Source organism: Ischnura elegans, chromosome 9, assembly GCF_921293095.1.
Source record: "Ischnura elegans chromosome 9, ioIscEleg1.1, whole genome shotgun sequence".
Lineage (NCBI taxonomy): Eukaryota > Metazoa > Arthropoda > Insecta > Odonata > Coenagrionidae > Ischnura > Ischnura elegans.
This window is the reverse complement of record NC_060254.1, coordinates 107,269,845-107,295,280: the sequence shown is the minus strand read 5'-3', so window position 1 is coordinate 107,295,280 and position 25,436 is coordinate 107,269,845. Positions and strand designations below refer to the sequence as shown.

Genomic DNA, 25,436 nt, shown 5'->3' with positions numbered 1-25,436 from the left:
CTCTTCTATATAAACTCTGTAAATTTCGAGGTGATATGTTATTTTAAACGATAGATTCGTCGCAAACAATGCCAAAGTATGACAGGCATAAAGGGAGCAATGTATCCTTTTAAATTTATTTTTTGATATTCCTCGAGGAAATTCAGTAATCCTGAAAAATTTATAATATTATCCATTGAAGATTGAGAGTAAATCATTCCTATTGAGAAGAATGCATTGTATTTTGAGAAAAAAGTGAGATCCAAAATTCAGAGATGAGCCTCTACACTCAATACTTTAAATTTATTTCTTCATCAGATTTTTTAAACTTACGTAGAATGAGTTACCATACTTACGGAAACAATTAATAATAAAAAAATATCGATAAAAATACGTTCTTCTTAAATAATTTTCTCACTTCGCTGACTTTGCACTTCACTGCAGATTCTACTAACCAACGCAGAGGAAAGCGTTGTGTTTACACCTAGCAACCTGTGTATTTATGCGGAGTAGCGGCCTGTACACGCGGAACTGGATACAGGGAAACAGTTCTTGGCCACGAGCGGCAGTGACGGATTGGAATGTTATCCCGCGGCATTTTCGAAGCTACCAACCCGCCGTCTGAAATGTGACCTTCGTAACTTTAGTTCTTACAGGAGGTACCTTTCTCCAGCAGCAAGGTCGCGAGGCTATCATTAGGTATCAAGGGCTTCAGCGATGTGTGCAGTCATTTTGATTCAGTGTCCTTCCTTGTTACGATGCTAGATCTTTTCAACCTCATTATACTAGTTACCAAATCTAAGGGCTATTTTTGGATTCAGCGTTGGAGTCTTTACTTTCAGCGGCAATTAGTGAAGGATTCAATTTTACCCGTATATTATGCCTATGCAATGATGCCTTCGTCGATCCATAAGGAACTTACTGGTTTATGAATAAAATCAAGGCACATGCGCTGAGCATTTAAGGAATGATTGAGGTACCTACTTATGAAAATATTTTTAATGTAATATAATTCTGCTCTTAACACTCACCATCATTCCTCATTTATTCTATCATTAAACACTTCATATCCTCATTTCCTTTATGCCCTCCTGAACGGACAGCGCTGAATATTGAGCTCACTGTCACATTACGCTATTTTAATTTACTCCATTGGTGGCCTAAAAACAAGAAGTATATAACGGTGGGAGTATTGCAAATTCATCTTAATTATCAGAAATCAATTGTTCTTAATATGCTGATTTTTGTCACATGAAGTGATTTAGGAAACTAGTTTAATGCCGTAAATTACGGAGGAATGCGTCTTTTGGCATAAAAATTTACGATACAGTATTTTTGAATTCTTCAGTTATATTTTCTGGGCTGCATAGGACAGTGACATTAACTTTAGACGAAGAATATGTTTTACCCCGTTGTATGAATCATGTAATATCTTTAGATTACTTTTTTCTAATTTTAAGATTGAGTCATGGGATTACCCATCTGAAATTTTTCTTGCTAGCAATTTTAAGATTCTTAGATTTTAAGATTTTTAGATTTTAAGCTTCCGTCAGGCGTTACGCTAGAATAGCAGATTTCAGGCCATGGGTGCCAGCAGAAAAATTGTCAGTGGAGGGGTGCATTCAGTGTCGTGCCTGTGTTGGCAGCTGTGGCGATGAAGCTGTTCCCATTCAATTTACAGAAGTAGCCGGTACTATCATTGCCCTAAAATTAAATGAGGTAGTGGCGTGTAAATGCAATATATTCCTATTAATCAGATGTTACCACGATTTTCGCGATGTGATGTGTGCCTGGGAAGCACATAGCGTGTGAACCATGGAGGGTCTTCAAGGGGGTGCGCTTTTGCACCCCCATTGCTCGTGATCAATTTGGGGTAATGATTGCACCGGCTACCTCTGTATTTTGAAGAGGAAGAGTGTAGTAAGAAAAGGAATGAATTACTAATAAGAATAAGGCCTATCTCTGTAAACTACCATTGTTTCACTGTTTAAACAAAAGTTTACCACCATCCCCCCATTATGTCAACATGATTGACGCCCCAGGAGCGGCATTGGTCTTACATAGTTGGAATTATTCAGTAATATGCATCATAATTGGGGCTATTAACTGTGCTGCGATGTTATTGGTGAATAAAGCTCATCCCTTGAATTTTAAATCTGCATCGTGCGTGCCCCGAACCAATCTAGCTCGCTTTACAACGCGTTCCGTAGGGTGTTGCACTTTAACATGCTATAAAGTTTTTCAGATATATAAGTTTCAAAAGATAATGGCAACAATTATGTCATTTAGTTTAATAATTATGAAAATAAATGTTTTCATTTATCTATATTGAAATAATTCATCTTCAAAATCGTGAAGAGATCGATCTTGAACAACTCTTCGTTATAAGGTTTGAAGTTAACGTAAGCAGAACGTCTGACAAGTTGTGAGAAGAAAATATCGAAATGAAGAGCTACTGAATTGACCGTGTCGCCTAGCGACTAAGAAATTTTCATGTGAAAAAAAACCTTCTCGCTTTAGCCGTCAGAATGTTTTTGCCCGAATACGGAAAGGAAATTGGACCAGAACCTGTTATTTTTCTGCGCGTTGCCTATTGAGAGTCTAGCAAATCCATGACGCCCAAATTGCGGATCTCACTCGAAAGATGCGTGTCCGTTTTCCCTGGCCCGAGGCTTTGGAAAGAGATAGCGCGTGGACGTGAAAATGTGCCGTGGGCATTGGAATCTCTGGGAGACTTCCCTTCGCGGGTGAAAGTTGAAGTGTGATGTGACCATCCACTGGTGATGTCAACAAGGTAGACAAGCCTTAGCCTTCGAAGCGGCGGCTGTTGACACAGAGTCGTAATACTTGTCGGTGCACTTCCAACGGAAATAAACCATGACCACTCAATCGTAACAACTCAGAGTCACTCACATATTAACTCGGCGTAACCTATAATGATCTAGAATAATTAATGACATGCACCTTCAATCACAGTCAAAACCTCTCATAGAGCATGGAATCGATTTCAGAGGATTTGGAATGACTTTTATGCCTTTATTATCTATAGAAAAAAACTTTCCTAGCTTCTGTTTTTCTTCGAGAGAAATTTGTGGTTTTATCGACTAATTACGACCCCGATTCGAGTTACGCCATTTTAAGCGGTTTTGAGCCAACAAATTGGGATTTCATCTCCATAGCGGCACCAACTTAAAATTTTGTGAACCTTTAATGCTCTAGTTACTTGTGATTATTTTTGTAAGGGGAGACACCTGGTCTTCTATTTGGTTGACCTTAGGGTCTCGGGTTCAAAACCTGAGTGAATACTTCGAACTTATCAAGTAATATTCTCAAAGTGCGAGGTAACCTTGGGAAATAAATCCTCCCCTGCCTAAGGAAAGAAATGCCCTGAGTCCTTGCAGTTCACTCTCTCGTGCATTACTCTGTGGGTCACTCTCTGCCCTAAATTATCCACACTAACCTTATGACCGAATCGCTGAGTACATAGTTGAAAGTCATAAATTTTATGTAGACTGTTACGGCGTTACTGGTCAAGGAATTGGAAAAATATTGAATGTAGCTGTAATATTGGCGAATGCTGTTGTGACTGAAAAAAGCTGTTTTGGAATCCCTCATACCATATGAATCACGATGAAAATACAACGTCGGCATCATAATACTTTTGATCGATTGGCATATTTTTGCCGTAATTTCGAGGAAATCGCTCCAGTTAAAAGAATGTCTCTGCGGTTGGCTAAAGTCGCTGCAAAAAAATCATTTAAAACTATGAGAAATAATAATACTCTCGATAATTTGTGTGCCCCAATTAAGGTTTTAAGCCTCGCTGATTGTCATCGTGAATGACGGAGCTATTCTTAGTGACATGCGAGAAAAGGATATGCTTTTCGTCGCTGAGCCGCGAACGGATGGATCTGCTTAATCAGGCTGAGGTTTTAGGCTGTGCTTGATGTAACCCTCTTGCGATGTCTGGGAAGTGCCTCTTCAAGGATTATGGGTGTGGTGCGTCTCGTGTTTGGGATCCGGTTGCTGAAGGGGAGGGTGCCAAGATTCTTATGTTTATCTTTTTACAATAAGTCCAAGGACGCGGAAATATTCGTGGACGTTTTTTCGGCATGCCTGGACCACAACTAAAGCCGTTGAGAAATATAGCATACCCTCCAGCTGTCTATCATTCGGTCTTAGGGAGGAATATGCTTTTCTGTCATATGTCTAATAATCACTATCGCTTTAGTGCTAGGAATATTTTATCAATCAGGTTATTGTAAAAATTGTAATTATTCTTCTCGCGACCCAGAACTATGACTGCAGGATTAGCGAGTGAGGAAATAAGATATTTTTGGATTTTTATGAACAGATCAGTGTTTTCCTGAAGCTGTAATTCTTTAGTTTGTTTAAGTTATTCTCGTTTCATGGTGTTTTCTGTCCACGGTTTGTTGCCTTGGTTACGCATATGGGAGCTATAACCATGACAAAAATTTATTTTGGGTTTCTTGGTAGTTCAAGCTTTCAATGATGAAATTCCGGAGATAAACGGTACAGTGAAGCAATTGAATCAACAAGTATATACCCTATTCTTCGCCATGGCACGCTGATCACTGGTGCACGTAGATTATCAATAGGAACTAAATTTATATATCAAGCAATGATTCAATTATCAATCAATTTCTCGGAAAAAAATTTTATGCCGAGGTCTTTAATTCCCAATATCAACACTAGAACTCCTATCTGTTCAAAATCAGTTGAAACAATTGATAAAAAATAGCATTTTTAGCGTGCCTTTTTTTACAATAAAAAATAAATTTGAAAAGTATGACATTTTCTGGGGGAATGGCATCAAAGGAATTGTCAGCGAAGGGGTTGATGGTGCTATTTATATGAATTTTCACGGAAGAAATTGTTAAAGCTTGGTGTTACGATTGTGTTACGATTAAAACTTGGACGTCATTTTGAAAGGCATGGTTGGAGCACTGCCACTGCCTTAATTTCCAACATCTTTGTGATCTCCATTCTCTGAAGGGTATAATTATTATTTCGCCTTCTTCTTTCTTCGATTTGGTCCGCTGATCAAGTAGGCCGAGTTATGAAAGGCGGGACCGATCTAAAGCTGAATTTGTGATTCGGGATTTATAAGCTTCGCGTCATGACTTTTGAATGGTGAGCATTTGACTCATGGAGTGCGCAATACCATGTTGGACACTGATTGGGTAATTCCAGTTTTGTTGCTGCTATTTTCTAAGAGCGGTACCTACTTTTATATTGTCTCGTCCGTCCTAATAAGCTCAATTCGGGCGGGTTTCCGCTAAAATAAATGCACGGTAGGGTTGTATCCAATAGCGGATGAATTTTATCAATCAATATTTCATGATTATTGATTTTATCTATGCCCATTCTAAACGCTAATTTTTTGTGATCAGAACGGTCTTATGACATAAGTACGGCGCAGAAAGAAATAAAGTCTAGGCTGACAGTATTAATATATTTTACAAAAATAATAGTATTTTCCACTGGGCGAGTGTTATGATTATTGGCGCGCTTTTGTATTCGCTGTAGAATTCGTTGAGAATATCGAATTCGTAATATACCATATGATATACATCGTTGGATCTTCTACCAGGATTTGAGAATAAAGTTTCATATTTTTCCAGGTAACATGTTTTAGCCGTGTTTTTCTCTTTCATGCTGTTAATTTTGTTTTAGACTAGCTAGAATGGACGATTTCATCTTGAAATGTGGTTAGAACGTTTAAATTTAGAAGTATGTAATGGAAATAATTTAATGATGTGAAATATTTAAAATGTGAAAAAATTTAACTTGAATACAATCTGATTCTAGCGTTTCAATTGACTCATCTGTTTGTTGAAAAAATATTTCAGAGAAATTTAGCGTGTATTTTTTTATTTTCTGATTCGAACTCAATGATTTCCGCCGCACGAAGTTTAACCGTTGTTTGGGATGAGGTTTGGTGTCGTGGACATTGGAATTGGACTTTCGGCAAACCCTTTCGATGGCAACTCAGGAGAGACGACGCGCCGCGAAAGAACGATGCAGCCCGCTGGCATTTCCCAATTCTGGAATGCACGGGATGATGAAATGGTGATGCCAAATACATAGTGAAACCAAATCTTGTGGGGAAAAATGAACACCAGTTTAATTTGAAGTTCCGGTCACAAAGAACGGATTTTAAAAGTTTCGTCCTTGAATGAACTACTCCAGAGATATACTAGCAAAACTATTGGAGGCCAAAAACTGTGAATAGTTTTAAGAAATGTTTAAAGAGGGACATTGTTACATTTTGTCTTCTTTACACTCTATTTTTATCAAAAAGATATATTTTTATTTTTTTATTTTTATCTTAAAAATATTTTTTGGAATTGTATATTTTTGTTACCACCGGATTAATTGGCCATTTGTGACAATTGTTATTAAAAATGATAAAATTTCAAAAAAATAATGGCATACCGTTGGAATGGATATCGCTTCACTTGATTTTTTATTATTAAGTTCCATGAAGGGGAAGGAGAGAAGTTTGCTTAAGGAGGGTACGTATAGCGTACCTTTCCAACTCGTATACTTTTGCTACGGATTACTCGCTTCCAACTTACGCCAGAAAATTAATTTTTAGGGTATTTACATAAAGTAGAACGTTATCAACACATACCTGCGTCTTGAAGTTGATAGTTTCACCTTTGAATAAATATCTCAGGTGTTATATGTTTGTATCTGGGATATATGCAAATATCAACAAGGTCTACGATAGTTTTTCGCTGAAAATTTCAAAGTAATAGTACGCAAATAATTCTTCACAAAAGAGGAAAGGAGCAGTCTGAATCCGAGGTGGTTGGAGTACCCGAGACTGGAACGTGGCCCATAATTTTCGAGGTTTTTGGGGACTCAACGGACGATTCGACTTGGCGGTGGTGGGGCTAATGTCCATGCAGTGACCCCCGCGTGTGTGTTGGAGGGCGAGAACCGCTACCACCCCCAACCCCTGCTCTCCACGTGGAGACGAACCTCCTCCCGATAGCGGAGGACTTTCTCGGGCGGCGCGTAGCCTTGGGATACGAGTCCATGCAGACGGCGGCGACGCGGGAGACACGTTCGAATGTATGCGCTAACGATCCCACCGCTCGTTTATGTGTGACGAAAAGGTGATCGCTGACGTCGATTTTGATATGCAGCGTTATAATGTGCTCCACCGGCCAATATTGATGGGTCATATTGTAATCGTAAACTGTGTAGTGATGCACCTTTTGTCCTTACACTGACTCAATAAAAATGGCACGCAGGTGTCAATTTCCAAGAACCAGTGTAGAGTAATATATAGTTAATTAATTAATTATAATGTCAGTATTTAATCTTTTCCATTAAGTATGATCGGAATCTATTTAAGTTTCCATCAAAGGGCGTTTGAAATGTGTGCCCGAAATTTATTCACTACGAAACGAGGCACTCCAGCAATTAAGCATTAAAATCTTGCATCTGTGTGGGAGAAACTTTCATCGGTGAAGATGGGCTTCATGCAATTCCGTATTTTTCGCGCCAATTACGTACCCTTTAAATATATGTGAACTACTCTTTCTTTAACTCCTTAAGGGATTGTTGTTGATAAATGAGTCGTTACTTGTGGAATCCATTGGCTGCTCCACAACTATCGCAAGTTGGTAACTAAAAGTCTAATTTGCTTGGATGAAACACCATATGCTATTCAATATTTGCATTATTTACGGTATTAGTCACTTTGAACTCGGGTATGTAATATGATAGCTAAATAAGTGACCGTTCCACTTGTTAATTTCTGGTTTATCTTCATAGATATTTTCTGGAGTGTCGTTAGCATTGGCGAAGGTGTGAATGGACTCGATCGTTTTTAACTGTCAAGAACAAGGTTGAATGGAATGCCTTGTAGGCATACGGATTGAGCAATTGGAATTGCGTGGTTTTTACGTGGAGTGCCGCTAAAGCGATAAGAGATTGTGAGCTGGATGAAAAACTAGGTTCCGGCAGTTGATGTTTCGCCAAGTTTCCAAGGACAGTCCCAAGCGATGATAGAAAGGACAACGATCGCCCCTTGCATAGTAATGCTTAGGGAGCCTAATTTCTCATCTACGAATTTTTTAACCAGTCTTCACGCGTTTTCTGAATATAAGTGTCTCCAAAATATAACTTAGCTTTTTGGAAAGACTATTAAATCGTTCGATTTTTCTTCAGTTTAAAAATACTATTTAACCAATCATTTTCAATTTGTTTGTTAAAATTGTGCTTTGATCAGAGTTTAAGAGATTTTAAAGTGATATTGCGATTCGTTTCGGAATGATACTGCGGAAAAAGTTCGAACTAAAACCCAAATAAATAATAATAGTGTCTCAAATGTGAATTTTACCGTTAACAACACCCTTAGGTGGAGAATGTTCATGCATTGAAGGAATCGCTCAAACAAAACGGGAAATATGTGCTTTAGTCTTACGGTCTTGTGTTTTTTCTGTCTTGAAGTACTTTTCAATTGGTAAAAGGTGTCCATCAGGTGTATTCGAATTTTAACACCTGTTTTTAAGTTGATGTACACAATTCCTTAAGGGGGTAAAGAGGTATTACTGCTGTAAATTTTCTAAAAATAATTATTGCTCAAGAGATACGAATGATCCCTTAAACTAGGGTTAAATTAAGTTTTTTTTTTTAATTATGACATTAATATAAACCCTAAGAATAGTGGCCCCAATAGTAATCACGCAGCCCAATCCCTTGCCTCATCATACTCGCATCCTTACCTTCAACTGTGAAACACGGATTCATTCACAACATTTTTATTGATTATGAAGGCCGATTCATGCTTCACGTGAAAATACTATTTTTGAAGAAGTAATTTAAAATAAGTAAACTCAACATCTTATCAGAAGAAATGGTAGAGCTACAATAGCTTTCGGACGGTAGGTGGATAATTTCTTACGTGGTAATGCAACCCGAGCACGATTGGGAGTCGCTAATCTATCCTACTCCCCATCGCAATGATTCCTTCACTGGATGGCCAAACTCAAACCCATTGCAGCATTTCCAAAAGGCGGCTCAGGGAATCTTGTGGGACACTCGAGCCTGGAAAGCGATTTTGATTCGCAATATTTTTGTTACCTGTGGAGAGAGCTATTCAAAACTAGTATCCCATTTACAGTCTCAATGCGAGAGGTAGTTGCTTAACTTGTGACGAAGCAACATTTAAAAATCATATGCTGTGGTTAGTGAAGCTCTTAAGTCGATATGCCCTGAAGAATTCATTGTTGTCACAATGGGTTCAGTGGAATATGTTAATCCTTTCAATTAATCCCGTCCAAGTGTCGGCTTTTGTGGCCCAACACTTACAGAGGACATTGGTTATGTCCTGTAGAAAACACGATTGTCACCTCAACTGAGAATTTAACTATCACTTTGGCGTAAATAATTCAGTTGCTGGTTGTCCTTCAATAACTGTCACGAACAAGAATCCGGTGCTTCAAACACCGGCTGTGAATCCGAAAGCAGTGGATGGGTTGGGGGGAGGGAAGCACTCACCACTTGAAAACAATCTTGCGTCCGATGTAGACACGAAAGCGCGAATGGGGAAGCACAGTCTCCTTATTAAACCACGTTGCTCGGGAAACAACTGACTGACGTCGAGGACCGCCCCATTCTCCTTATATACTCGGCGGGTCTCCAGTGTCCATGGCCGCGAGGGGACTCCACTGTGGTCCCCCCTCACCACCCGCCCACGGTTTTCCCCGCACCCCCCACCTCTTTCCCCCACCGAGAGCTGGAATGAGGTGTGCGGATGGATAGAAGGGCTGTTTGGCAGGAAGGTCCCTCCAGCCGACTCTCAAAGGCGGATTCGATAAAAGTGTAGCCAAGTGCGGTTAATGCATAACCCCGACAAGGACGCGAGAGCCGATCCCTGCAGTTCCATCATCCAAGGGCTCAGAGAAGCAGTGCACGGCCGTTCGGGAGAATTTATGAGTCAGCTGCGATCTGGCGGAATTCTGACGAAGCGGCAAAGAGATCAATTCCACTGTTTTCCACGCTTATGTGCTATTACTTGTCATGATGAAATGGTGCCGAAGGAGAGGCGTGAGACATTTGTGTCAGGGGTATGACCCATCCACGGTGATCCAGAAAAGTAATCCCTCGGTTCCACAATAGATAATGAAAATACTGTTACCGTTTGAATTTATTAATAATTTTAAAAATCATGATTTAGTGTAGAATGAATATTATGAATTAATTTAATCATTTAACAAATTTGGAACCTGGACTTTGATTTTCCTTCCATTAAAGTATTGTTTGCAATTTTTTTCGACTATTTCTTTTATTCTATCATTATTTAATGCTATCCTATATTAATTTATACTGATTGGGCACTGCTATTATTCCTCTTTTACTTTATTAGTGATCATGGGGTCACAGCAACGGTGGCACGTCGGTGCACGTTGAACATTTTCTTCCATTCACGAATGGTTTCTGAAGCTGTCATTAAATGTACACACCAAACCCATTCGTCCGTTCTATATCACGCAGCTATTTTTACATAGCGTTCAGAATTCGATACCATACAGTACGGTCTATAGTTCATGACTGCTTTGGAAGACTATGATGTAAAGCAAGCTGAAAGAATTTACTCTTTTGATGGGACTACGCCACCGAATCGACCGCGAATGTTTGCCACGTTCATTTTTCTATCTTGCGCCTCGTGTTTCTGTCGTTGGATATACCTAGATAAGCATTTTGGCTTGATACTACGCATTTTAGATTTTCCGTGATTCTCAAATTGCTCCTAAAGCTCTGAAAAATAACGTTTCACGTATTCCATCGAAGGGAACCTACATGTATTTCCCTTATCGCTCTTCAAAGTGCAGTTCCTTGGTTAGAAATAGTCTCACTAGATCCCGCGTTTAGCCGTTCAGCCGCGTAAATGGAATTATTTGGCATAATTCGTCGGCTTGTTTGATGAGTCGAAATCAAAATCGACGAAACTATAAAAGGCTGTGATGTCGATATCAGGCTTAGATTTCTTAATTTCGGTGGTTGGTAGTCGATGCATATCAGTGTGATCGGTCAGTCATCAGTTTTCATGCACTGACAGTAGCCATTCAGTTATTAGTGAGGAATTGATTGCCGATGATAGAGTGGTGGTAATCGATTGCCAATAGTCAACTGATGACCTGTGGCATAATGGTTCAGAAGATGGCTTGGCAGATGGTGGTTTTACTCAACATAAAAATATATACGTCAAGCGGTGAAAAATTAAAGTAAATAATTCATGCGTCATCTATTTCTAGCAATGAATACGGATGCATCGGTGTCTTCGTGTTTCGCCTCTCCTCGCGATGAAGTACTCGAACTATGAGCGTACATTGTCATCTTAAAATATTCAAGAAAGATAGAGTAACCTTGGCCAACATTTACAAAAATTTTGCATATTGAAAGGACTGCAGTGATATTTCCATGTTTGAAATAAAATCAAGCATTGGCAATGGTTTACTCCGTGTACATAAAATTTCATGATGATGGCATTTCAAGTTTTTACGGTTAATATTTCACTAAAAAGACTGGTTGAGCGGTAGTAATGCATTTCTTCCGCAGCGCTCCGTGTCACAAGTACTCAAGTAACTTGAATGCACAGACCTGACTCATAGCTCTCTTCATAAAATACTACTTTTCTGAACTTGAAGAATTACCACATTCAATAGCTATGCCTATTCAGGATAACGGAATCCATGAGACTATTGCTCCTCAGATTTCGGAAGAAGATGAGTCACCTGTTTTCAGAATTACGAGGCTCGCTGTTCGGCGCCTGGACTGTCTGCGGAATTTCCAATGCCGTGGCCACGGTGTTGGGATTTACGCTATCGCCTCTGAAGCTGTGTCGCTTTATACCTTTCTTAGCCTTGCATGAAGAACTGCTTAACGTTAATTTCTGTCCATGATTTGAACGTGTCAGGATGGCTGGCCGAACTGAGTATTTATTGACCTCAGTCGTCTTCATGATTATTCTACCTTTTTGTTATTTCTCCTGAGACAAAGTTGCCTAAATAGTTGCAATTCTTTTGAAAGTAGCTATCAAATTTATAAGTATTGGAATTAATTTAATTCACTGTTATCCAAGGCGTGATACACAAAAAATTGACTAACTCATATCATCGAGGCGATATGTTGTACACAAATCGATCGAGATCGAACTTCAGCAGATATTATTGACAAACTTATTCCGCTTTTCCCGATGCTCACTTTTTGATGAGCACCCACAGAAATAAATTCCATCGGGAGCCGAGGGAAAATTTCCCCTCATAGTAAATTTCTTACTGAGAAAATGTTAAAGAGATCATGCGAGTTTGGTTTCATGCATGAATAAATTATTTCTATTGGCAGTTACATATTCGGGTTTCATCTAGTTAGTAAATTGGCTTGCGTTACATTACGTTGCTTTATTATGACTATCTTTATAGTATGTGTACAGGATTTTGAGCTAATTTCATAACGATTGAGAATATATTGTACTACATGCATTTAAAAGGTCAATAGTTTAATTGAATCTTTTCGAAGGTTTTGATATAATTCAAATGGAGGCCCCTGTTCAGTAAATGTAAGTCATATCAAAGAGAAGAAAAACGTAAAAATTAAAATGTTGCCGTTTGGAAGAGCTTCGTGTGACCTATCGCCTGATTCCAAAGCTATGCAAAAAACAAGTAACTTCATATAAAGTCACGTGATATATGCAGTGGAAAACGCCTGTGGCTGAATAGCGGCCAAAGGCCCGTTAAATGTGTGTGAACTCTTCGCAGTTTTCCCTCATGGTGTGATGGTGTCACTGTTTGCCTCGTTTCACATACCTACTATGTACGGCATTTCCATTCGTTTCCAAAACTATTTAACCTCTTCTCCCTCACGCGGTCCATATCAGGTTTGTATTGGTCACGAACAGATTAAAAACTTACTTTACAATTTTATTTTCGTGTTTATTGTAATCATCCTGTTACAAGACAACAATATTCTCGTTATTTAGTTTAATATATGATAATGTATTTGTTATGTTCCAGTTTTTTTATATTGGCCTGTAATGCGCGTCAAGTCTCAGGAAATGTTTTTAACGACTCTTCTATTGTTCATTTACATATGTATGAAGAATTTCCAGCGATGAATCGATCTGATTTTTTTTCGCTCATGAACAGAAGTAGGAATAGCTCAGACAGCCAACGAAACTGAACTGAGCATGTGCGAACGCCATGCTACCATCATTGTGTGCCCCGGACACGAATTCGCGCCATTTAGAAACCGATTCGTGTCGTTGGGATGTTCGGTGATACACGGTGTCAATGAGGTAACGAACGTTTTCCGTACGCACCGATGATTCACTTATACCATCTGAAAACGGTGCAGCAGTTGTGTGGAACGAGCCTTAGCATACATGCATATGCGGATCTAAGGGGGGCAGGGCACGGGGTCACGTGCCCCCCTCAGATCCTTAAAAATATGCAAGATTTTTAATACGGCCCCATTATTATTGCGTTCGTTTTGTATTACGAGATATCGGTGTGCCCCCCCCCCCCAGAACAAAATCCTGAATATGGTCTTGCTTGTGCCCCCCCAGAAAGAAATCCTGGATCCGCCCCTGCATACATGACTGGTACTTGGGATATCCGCGATCGACTCCCGGCTGTCAAACGACTTTCTTCACGGCAATTTTCATCCTTGTAATTGCCATGATTGACTAGCGGTTATTGCCATGATTGACCAGCGGACTAGGCATATTGAAAGTATTTTCTTCCTCAATTCCCATGAAAATTTGATCACTCTTTGAGTTTCCCTTGAAATCCTCATGACAGTGTGAAGAGCGTGCTGCGGGAGAAAGGTCGGCCCATTGCGTCACGACAACTTTCACTGACGACTCCTCCGTCCATCTCTCTCTCTCCCTCTCTCTCTCTCTCTCTCTCTTCCCACTCACTCTCGACTGCTTCACTTTCTCCCGTCTTTCGCATCTCAACCCGTTCGCCTCCACCCGCAGGGCGAGAGGGACCGTGAGTGTGTGTGTGAGTTTTTTGTCTTTGGACCTTGTGAGTTGGCGAGGGCATCGGAAACACGGTCAAGGGTGAGGTGCGAAGGGGGTGGGGTGGGGAACGAGTGGTTCGAGTGGCAATAGGGGGTGGGGGGCCCAAGGACCCCTTTCCTCCCCCCGAGGCCCTGCAGCTTCCGATTGGCCTGGGATCTTTGGCGGGGGTGTCTTCGACGAAGTGTTTTTCCGCATCCATTCCGCTCTCCAATGCCTTTGGCCTTCTCTCGCGATATTGCGTTCGAGTCGCACTCATTGAATCATTTGTATCGAGGTCCTTCGCGAAGGGAGCTGAGGCCAAACCAAGCGAGTGATTGTTCAATAGATCAGTCCGCATAGAAACTTCTGATGTAACTAGACTAGGTGGTTCTGATCAGGCATTTCATCATATCTAGCCTAAAACCTAATCTATTTTTATCAGTGATCGTGATTAGGAGATATATCATATACAAGGTGTCCCATTTATCTTGACCGCCCGAAGTAACTTTTTGTGCAGATGCAAATTCACAATGTGTCAAGCAAATGTTCATTAGCCGTCAGGGGGGCATTAATCAACATGGTTGCCTTCCTTGTAGCTTTGTTATTTACAAAGATATGAACGGCGGTATGTCTTTTTTAAATGGCACCCCATATTTTTCATTCGGCAATTCATTTCCGCTCCTAAAACTCCTCCTGTTCATATCTTTGTAAATAGCAAAGCTACAAGGGAGCCAATCATGCTGATTAATGTCCCCCTGACGGCTGATTAACATTTGCTTGACATATTTTTGAATTTGCATATGGACAAAAATTATTTCAGGTGGTCAAGATAAATGGGACACCCTGTATATTATAACAAGCCACCGTGTCTCATCTGACCTCATGTTTCTGCATAGAATCTTTAGCGGTTCTTTAGGACAAACGAAATTCTCCCTCTTTTCCGTTTTCGTATTCCTCCTCGCCCCTTACGAAACAACTCTCTGCTGCACATTCCGCGATTCCGTCTCTCAACGCTCTCTGTTCTACCGAATCCCCTCCTTCTTTAACCCGATGGCTTCAAAAATCCCTTCCCTGGACTTATTTTCCTCTGCCACTAGTTACAAAGCCACCTTAAAATGCCATCTGAGTAATTCACCATTGTCTAATCAATAGTGCCCCTTCTTATGCTTAAATTTTTTGTTTTCTGCTAGTTTTTATTTATTGTGCTTTTTTTGTTATCTTTTAGGTACTATTTATTTAAGGAACAGCCAATGTAAAGGTCTTTGTGCCGTTTTTTGTATTGAAATAAATAAATATCACCTATTTTTTTGCAATTATTATCAGCTTGGGTATTATATATTAAATTTTAATGAAAACGACGAATATGTTGCCAAAGTGAAATCAACAAGTGCACAAACCCTTACTAATCAGTATTTGAAATGCTAGTTAAAAAAAAATACGCATAGACATACATTTTATCTTTTAAGAGGACGCTTCTCTTCCGCTTGATCGACTGTATTTTGTCTTTTTTCTCGACGTATCGTTGTTTAAAACTTAAACTGCCAGCTCGGCATATTTGTAGGGAATTGAGCCGGCCAGAGATAAATTTTATTCCTGCATATCAAGTACAGAAATTTTACATCTGAAAAAAAATTCTCGGATGAAAATTTTAAATTTGAAAAGCAATTGAATACTGAAAACGGTCTACTGTATATTCTGTGAAAATTTTAATGACATGGCCTATGTTTTAACACTAGAACTACCGATGGAGTCATTTTGACTCCTCGCCATTTTTATTTCTCTGCCCTGTCTAAAATTTTCCGAATTCCGGCCTGAAATTCCGTGACTTTTATTCATTTTCGACACAAAATAAGGCTGTGCGATTAAAATAATTCTAGAAAATAAAATAGTGCACGTTTTTCAAAATTTACCTTTAACTACCAAAGGGAGTCATTTTGACTCCCTAATGTATTTTGCTTGTCTTTTCACCAAATAGTAATATTTATACAAGTTTTTATCTCTTCTTATGTCAATAATAATTAATATAAATCAATCAAAGGCTTAAATATACAATTATTTTCCTTTTGGCTCATATTTGCGAGACTTTGAAAGCATTTCTTATTTTACGGGTCTGTGTTTGGATCTACAAACTATGTGAATGTCCTGATAATCTTTTACCTTGCGATAAAGTGGTGAATATGCAATTCATAGCATTTTTAAATCCATGTGTTAAGAATCCGTTGTATCTGTCCCTCCTCCGTTACCCCTTCCTTCTCGCAGCCCACCTTTGCCGCCGCCCGCTAATACTGTGCATTGCGCTGCAGCACTTTTATTTCAGCCTTGACTGCGTGGAAGTTGATTTTCAAATATGAAACAGTACCTCTGATATACCGATTCCCCAGAAAAATTGATATACTGATGAACCAGGAAAATAAATCAGTAGAATGAAATAAAGTTATTGTTCTAGCACGTTCGGCTCTGACAGCGCTGGCTGCCGGGTGCCGCACAGGAAAACCGTGCGCTGTCCTTTGCATTAGTGAATCCAGTGAACTCTCGAGTGGACTGCAAAACTCCTATGAAGCAAGGATTTCATTCTTCCTGACTGGGAGTATGGCTAGAAGAAGTAGGCGAAAGCGTGAAGAAGTCCTATCTATGTTGCTTTCTATACCGGAAGGTGAATCGGAACGCGAAACAAAAGGTCATTTCGGCTGTGACGAAGTCGAGGATTTTATTCCTCAAAACGTTTCTAGTGAGTCTGAAGATTCAGACAAAACGCGTGCGAAATATAAGCAGTAATTCACATTTACTTTCCTTTTCATAGGTAGTTACAAAAAAAGGTATTATATACGATTATTTATTGATTCGTTTATACTGACTCACATAAAGCGATGTACAATTGTGGAACCACGCAGGCAAAATTACGAAGATTTTACACTTTCCGATGTGGAGCTAGTTGCATGTATAGCCATATTTTATGCCCGAGGAATACCAGGTACAAATGATTACTCTATTGAGAGTATTTGGTCAAACGACTGGGGAATACCATTTTCTACAACGAACGACTAGGTTTGTTAACATTTTGCAATGTCTAAGAGTTGATAAGAAATCTAATTGATTCCAGCGGCTCAAAACTGTCAAGTTTGCCCTCTTTTCAATAGTGTACGATAGATTCATAGAGAATTACATTGCTTGTTACAAACCTGGTCCGTACATTAGAGTTGATGAACAACTTTTTCCCAGTGTAATTAGGTATATTTCACTCTGTACATTCCTTCTAATCCGGACAAATACGGCCATGAATATTGGCTACCTGTTGACAAGGAGAGCAAATATCTTGCAAATGCCTTCCCTTATGTTGGAAAAGGTAATTCACTTCATGCAGATTGCCGTTTAGCAGTACTACTGAAACCAATGCAACCATTTCTGAAAAAGGGCGAAATTTTACTGTATATAATTACTTTACCTCAGTCAAACTCGCTGAACAGCAAAAAAATCCAGGGTACTAGCATTATGGGAAAGGTAAATAAAAGAGAATAGAAGAACCAAAAGAGATGAAATCACAAATATACCACAAGAACGTCTACTCAGTGATAGCCTATCTACTCGTTGGAAAATACTCCCAACTTAGCAGGTGTTCATGGATAGTGTACACTGAGACTACCTAAAACATTTCGCGCAAGACGTTTTAGAAAAAGCTCGTTACAGAGTTGGCTGATCCTCATGTTAGATGTAGATAAAATCGTTGCGTGTCCAATGCCGCAGATTCTTCTGACGGGTTTCTGCGAAAAAATTATTTCCAGGCAAAACCAAAGTGCAAAAATAATCTATCAGTTGGGAATTGCAAGACCTGCCAAAAGTCTTTGTGTGGGCAATGAAAATGAACGACAATGCTTGAACTCTAAAGCACCTTAGACAAATGCGTGGCGTATCAACTACATTTTTTTGCTTTAGTTAATTATCTTCCCAAATACCATGTAGCCTAAGTAATATTTTTGATCATTCAAACAATATGATAAAATGTGTTGAAAAGTCTACGTTTGCTGTTTTATCCAATTCCTCCATTATAATTCTATTAAAACAACATAACATGTAAGAAAAAAGAATTTCAAAGCAACACTGTCAAATTTCGCATTTTAAAAAAATATATTTTTTTGTTAAAACGACGTCTGAAATATTGCAATTATTAACAAAAATGATAAACTAATGCAATCTATCAATAAAAACAGACATAAACAGCAAAAATAAACAATAATAAGGTAGGAGTCAAAATGACTCCATTCGGTAGTTCTAGGGGGGGTGTCAAGTTCGGTATTCCTAGTGTTAAAGAAGTAAATCTTCATGAAAAGAGAACGGTATGGCGGGAGCATTGAGTATCTCCTCTTAATGAGAGAGAATGATCGCGTCTGATGGTCGCTAGATGCCTTTTGAATAACTTCTCACTTCATTCCTCTCATCATTTATTATTATTATTACTTTTTTCCTTCAAATTTTCTTCAGTTTTCACTGAGCTGTTTTAGTACAATGAGCACGGGTTCTCACCAAGGTAACTCTTTACTGTTGAATTGGGTTGAGAAATTTTCACGTGATATGACAGGTTGAAATTATTACAGCCTTTTGCAATTTGAAGTATGTATTTGGGTTAAGGTTGAGTTTTTAAAAACTGTTTTGTGTATGTTTTGGAATGACACCGGTAGCTGAGATGACAATTGGAGCTACATAAACCTGTTCCATATTCCACTGTTATTATTATCATCAACTACGGAATAATGGGAGAGCGTTGGCTCATAAATGGTAGAAAAAATGTATTCATTAATTACATTACGAATCGTGGCACGTGATTTTTTGTGCCAGAATTTCCTTCTACTGAGAGGGCAATCACTCTCTCTGAAAGTCCACGCGAGCAACTGGTGATGTCCAGTCGAATAACCCACTCAAACTCCAGTGCAATACGATTGGTTTGGATGCCGTGATCTTCGGCGATGTACTAAGAAAAATGTATCCATATCAACCTCTCATGCATGCGGCCTTCTTGTTAGATAATACGTTTCAATTGCTGAATAATCTGATTTCAGTTTTAGCGAGGTTCTTTGCGAAGAAGGTCGAGGTCAAATCTAGCGGTCAGCAAGTAATTGCTCAGTGAATGTAGGCTAGCTTTGGGATAGTTCGACGGAATTTATTCTGAATGGTGTAGATTATGATGAAACAAAGTGAAACTTGAATACTTACGAAAAATATCTCCACTGCAAAATGGCTCAATTATTTCCATATAGCTAAAATAGTTAACTTAAACCATTAACTGAAACAAAAATGACTATCCCGTAATGAAAATTCTCATTCTAATTAATATGCAATTATGTTTACAATGAATTTCTTCAACATAAGAGAATGCAATTTCATGGGATGTAAAAGATAATAATATGGAGTATTAACAAAGCCTTAAATTGGCAGTAGACCAAAATTTGAGTTAATTTTTACACCTGGGTTTGAACGCATTGTTGACTAATTTTACGGAATAGTTCTGTAAGCTTTTTGACGTTTCTTTGAATGTAGGTGTAGGTCCACGGACTCATAATTTGTAAAACGCTCAAATAGGGTGGTTTCCTTTTATTTTTTTATTGCCTGAATCGAAAGATTATTCCTGGATTACGTATTTCACGCTTTTAGATTTTTAAATGACGATATCTATTTTTCGCGATTAAATGAAAAGTGAAAATTTTCAAGCGCGCGAAAACGCGACAGCTAAAGGTACGTTTTCATAGACGCGTCAGAGGCGCACGCGCGCGACGATACGCGTCACGTATTCGCGTGAACCGTTCACATGCAAGCGAAAGCGAACCTGCGCGTAGGATGTGCTTGCGCGACATCTACGGCAAAGAAGAAATTATAAAAAAAGAAACGACACGACCGTGGTTGCAAACTAACTTTCAGATATATGAGTTGTAGTGTATTTCTGCGAAAATATTTGAAGGGAAGAAATGGATGCAGTACTGCCATTGAATCCTGTACAAATGGAATGGAGGTTTAATGCCTTATTGGGCCTTGTTTGACTAAGAAGACGGCGATATGCAAGAAAAAGGTGGTGGTTTCGCCCAATATTTGAGGAACGCAGAAGGCAGGGAGACTACCATCATCTCCTCCAAGAGATGAGGCTTAACGACCGCGAGTCATTTTTTAATTACTTAAGAATGTCCCCAGAAATGGTTTAGTTAGAACTATCGAATTCTGATGATTTTTATCAAAATTTTCGGTCGTCATATGGCTCATTGAAAAATTTAGTAACAACTACCAAACCAATTTGATAAATTATATCAAACAGGTTTGGTAATTGATACCGAAATGGCCACAGCAGTTCGATAAAAAATATCAAAATCAAAAGATAATAAAACATACGTAGCGTGCACATGTGAAATATTTTCAATCCAGAAAACACTCTTATGATTTAAAATCACAAAATTGATAGTTTAACGTAAGTTTATGCCAAAAATATACATAAAAAAGTAAAAAATAATACACCTGCAAACAGCATCGTACGCGGGCCCTCCGCACGGTAGCGCTGAGCGTTAACCACTGGACTAAATTGGTTGTCACAACATATGCCTACACAAACACAGTAATATTTTATTAATGTTCATAATCAACCTTTGCGTTGAAATGTGAATAAGATGTGATTAAACTTTCCCTTTGTAAGCTTAAGAGTAATACTTGATGCACACAATTGCACTAAGTAGTTACTCCATATCCATATCTAGTGCATATGCGCAAGAAAACTTTGTTTGTACGCTTTTTACATCGATCTAGAGGCAGTGGCGGCGCGTGCGTATACGCATGTTAGCAAGTGCACACCCAAAGATGAATGCATTATAAAAGAAAACTATTCCTTTGCAACGAGAAGGATAAAAATCCTGTCTGCATATGCTAGAAAAATGAACGCTACAGCTATCTCCTTTTCGAATTCACCGCTCTACAAGTGTGCGATCCAGTGGCATCGCGCCGGGCCAAAGGCATTGACCGGGCGCATTTTCGGTCTATGCGATCGCTTGAGGGTGCTCTGGCGGGACGAAGTATGCGGGGGGGCATATGCAGTTCAAATGGGTGAAGGGAGCAGACTCAAAACGATGCGAGTGCGCAGGCGCATGTTTTTGGTGAGTGACTCGCAGGTAGTGTAGTGGTGTAGCGGGTGTAGCCGCCACGTACACTACCTGCGCCCAGGATCCTAGTCCGTCTACAGAGTCATCTGTATGGCCGTTTTTTACACTACTTCCTCATAGGGTGTAAGGAAAGGAGAATGAATTTCGCCTACCGTCACTTGTAAAGGCGTGTTTAGAATAATTATTTTCATTCATGCTAATATTATTTCTGTTCATGCAATTTTAAGGTTAGAATATGCCAGTTATATGTTTTGCTTGCGATGTATTCTATTACGACGAAATATGATGCTCATGGATTAGCATTAACATAATATAATTAAATCATCCTATATCTGCTCTAATGCACACCCTAGATAAATTACCACCAGCCGCCACTGTCTAGAGGTGATTTTAACGTGCTGGGTGATATCCTTAGCATGGATTGCGTCTAGTATGACGACTTTAATCACGTCATTCAACATGATCGCGAATGATTATGCCTCAGGAATACCTCCAATTAAGGTTTTTATGTGTCGAAATACACAAACATCTCCTAACAGCTTTAATATCCATGATAATACGCTGTTCAATCATTGTCTTTGATGCACCGGCTTACGGATAACATTGCAATGCAAAGCAATAATAAACAGAAAAATGAACGTAAATAAAATTAAAACTTTATCGCCATCACAAATAACAAAAACAAAATCATTTCTACCAAATTACCCGGATTTCCGAAATGATAACTTCATCAACGAAACCTCGCTGGTCGGCTATGTTTAAGATTCTACGCGTCCCACGCGTCGAAAGTTGAACATATTTCATCTCGGGAGACGCGAAGCTAGGCGAACGTACGCGATATCACACGAAGAAATCCGGGCTTCTGATTGGCTGAAAATTTCGCTTTCGCGTCGGTTCGCCTGAAACGCGTTCATGAAAACGTACCTTAAGTATGAATGCGGGGAAAATCTCGTGTGACGTCATTCTGGTTTCCGCTGTCGCAAAGTGAGGTGACCTTGGGGCGAGGATGTGTACGCCGCTAAGACACATCTGATAGCAGGTAGCAGAGTACCCTGCTAGCAGGTAGCGCTTGCCTTAAATAAGGATTATTAATATCCTTTCAAACGGAGGAAACTTTCTGACCATAATGGCATTTTTAATAGGTGATTATTAAGACATGTTTCCCTGAGCTTTGTGACTTATGAATGCATTGGTAATCTCAGACGGTGTAAAACTCCTATCTACTCGTATAGAAACTAGTTCTCTTTGACGTCACGTGGAGTGGCATCGCATGGGCGCCTATCTGGCCTTTTTCAAATGCGGTTAAAATTGACCATTGCCATTCGTCTAAAGTGGGATTTCTAAAACAAAATAATGTGCATATTATGAATACACTAATTGTGGTAATGAATCGCAATCAATGCCCTTCGATTTCTTTGATGAAGGAAACTACCCTATTCTGCGGTATTCGATGTGTACAGACCGAAATAAATCTGTCTCTGGGCTTGGTGGAGGAGTGAGTGGGACTATTTCCTTGTCCAATATTCTGGTTCGGCCTCCTGGCGAGATATTACTTTCTAATGGCTGAACACTCTATTTTTATCTAGGTTCATTTGGAAGCAGGCCGAGGCTGATGTGCGAGTTATTGTTCAACACGTTTGATCCTATCTTGGAGTTATTAATAACAAATGTAAAGTGATGTCGATTGAGGAAGTATGTATGGAATGTAAGGCTGTGATGAAATTACTTAAGGGGATCGGGTTGGTGTGGTGGCTAGAGTGCTGGCTTCCCACCCGGCGGGCTCGGCTTCAAATCCCGGTAGTGGCAGAGAATTTTCAGAGATTTCCCGATTTCTGCCTGGTTTCCTATTATTTTTTTATTGCCTAAATCGAAAGATTATTACACCTGGAGTACGTATTTCACGCTTTTAGATTTTTAAATGACGATATATATTTTTCGCGATTTAATGAAAAGTGAAAATTTTCAAGCGCGCGAAAACGAGACGGCTAAGTATGGATGCCGGGAAAACTCCGTGTGACGTCGGTCTGGTTCCCGCTGCCGCAAGTGAGGTGACCTTGGGGCGAGGCTCTGAGCGCTGACACTACGCAGAATGCTAGCAGGTAGCAGAGTACCTTGCTAGCTGGTAGCGCTTGGCTTAAATAAGGTTTATTAATACCCTACCAAACGAAGAAAACTTTCCGACCTTAGCCAGTTTTAATAGGTGATTATTAATACATGTTTCCCTGAGCTCTGTGCCTCATGCAGGCATTGGTAATCTCAGACGATGTAAAACTCCTATCCTCTCGTATAGAAAATAGGTCCCTTTGAGTGGCATCGCATGGGCGCCAATCTGGCCTTTATCAAATGAGGATAAAATTGACCATTGCCATTCGTCTAAACCGGTATTTCTAAAACCAAATAATTTATATATTATGAATACACTAATGGTGGGTATGGAATCGCAATCAAAGCCTCTCGGTTTCTTTGATGAAGGAAACTACGCTATGATGAAATCTATTTATAATTTATTCCAGGTGTAATGAATTGAATTTCTTGAATGAAATTCTAGGTGAATTCCTTCATGATTAATTGTAGGTGTTCCTGTTGGTGATGAATTTTCTCCTTCAATATTTTTTTCGTAAAAGGCTTGAGTTGAGATCCTAGAATACATGGAAGTGTATTCGGCAAGTAATGCTCTATTTCTAATCAAAAATTAGTTATCCTCTGCGGATAACTTTTTCTCTCAGATATCGGAAATATTAATATTCCCTTTGAATGAGCCACTGCTGCCACAATTACCTTTTTGCTGCATTCAAGGGGCTCGAACCATGATCTGGCTGCTTTGGCTCAGCCAGGGAATCAATAATATGTTTTCTATTCTGCACACTACTCCTGCATGCGGTTAGAGTCAGTTTCACGTTCGAGTCGCGAATTTCTCTGTATAAATTTTGGCAATATTAAATTCTCTGTGAAGGACATAAAGTTCGATTCAAGTGAGCATTGAATGATTGTTCAAAGAATGACTTCCTGCATCGAGATTGTTTAGTAACATAGAATAGCTTTCATGCCCTTCGACAAAGGGTTCGGAATCGAGAAGAAGAAAACTCATTTTAAACTCTTTGAGGGAATTTTGAGGGTGAATATAGGTGAGGATGGGAACGAGGCGTCATCAGTGGACGAGAAAGTCTTCGGAAAAATGTTACCCCTGCCTCCTAAACCAAATGAGTTCGCAGCGGAGAAGGACTCCGAGTTGGTTTTATTTGTTAGAGACTCGGTTGGATTTTGAGCATTATTTAGTTAGCGGTGTTTATACTGATCAAGCCTTATAAATATGTATTTTAGTTGGGAAAATTCGCTGATTACACGCAGTTTCCGCAAAATCAGGTATTTCTAAAGTTGATATTTTCTTTTATCTTTAGAATCTTATGTTAGGAGTTTTTTAAGGCAATGAAAGCATAAAAATATATTAATTACAAAAGGTTTTGATGCTTCTGATTTGCATTCGGATGCGGCTTTTTTAATCAGCAGATATTTTCCAGCAATTATTATTGAGACAGCGAATTTAGACTAATGTGGTAATATTTGCAATTTATGCTGTTTTCAGGTTTTGCAAAATGTCATGATTTCTTCTCCTCGAAATGTTGGCATCTAAGTCTAGCCTATTTTTATGACATGGTTTTATTTATAATTATTATCTTGTTTGTATGCCTAACATGTATATTTTTTGATTGTTATTATTAAATTATTGCTTGACATTCAATAGTATGGAATCGTCTGTGCGAATACTGATTACTCAAAAATATGCATTATTGAATTTGCTGAATTAATTTGTTGAAATACCTTCAATTCAACATTTAGATGTTCCATCAAGTAGATGGTAAGATAATAATAGTCATAGGCGGATATAGGGGGGGCACGGGGATACGTGCCCCCCCAGGACATTTAAAAAATAGACAAGATTTTAAATACGGTTATCATTACGTTCGCTGTGTTTTGTGTGAAACGATCCACAACCTTTTAATATCCTACTAATAACTGTTATATAAAAATAAAATTAATATTTCGTACTGTAATTGTTGTTTGTTGTTTTTAATGTCAAATATGAGAAGACCGTTAGCCTATCAGGCCCTTGTGACCCCCCTCCCCCCAAAAATATCCTGGATCCGCCCTCGATCATAGTATTAGCGGTAATACTTCCAGTAGTATTCAATTTGATATAATTTTACGATACCTAGAGTTAATTCCGTAGATATTGAAAACTTGGAAGCATTTAAATGACACGGAGCCAAAATGCGTGGGACGTGCGT

The 25,436-nt window shown here is 39.1% G+C and overlaps 1 protein-coding gene across 2 annotated transcripts in view; it reads right to left on the bottom strand.

Moving 5' to 3' along the window:
- The window catches only part of LOC124165769, a 91,341-nt gene that overhangs the window by 6,013 nt on the left and 59,892 nt on the right, over positions 1–25,436 (bottom strand). Inside the window, exon 1 of one of the 2 annotated variants that reach the window (XM_046543261.1) lies at positions 9,520–9,614. The exons of the other annotated variant lie outside the window; for it this stretch is intronic. The gene's annotated coding sequence lies outside the window, so the exon portion shown is untranslated. Of the gene's footprint in view, positions 1–9,519; positions 9,615–25,436 lie in introns of those variants that run through there. 2 annotated transcript variants of the gene reach the window in all.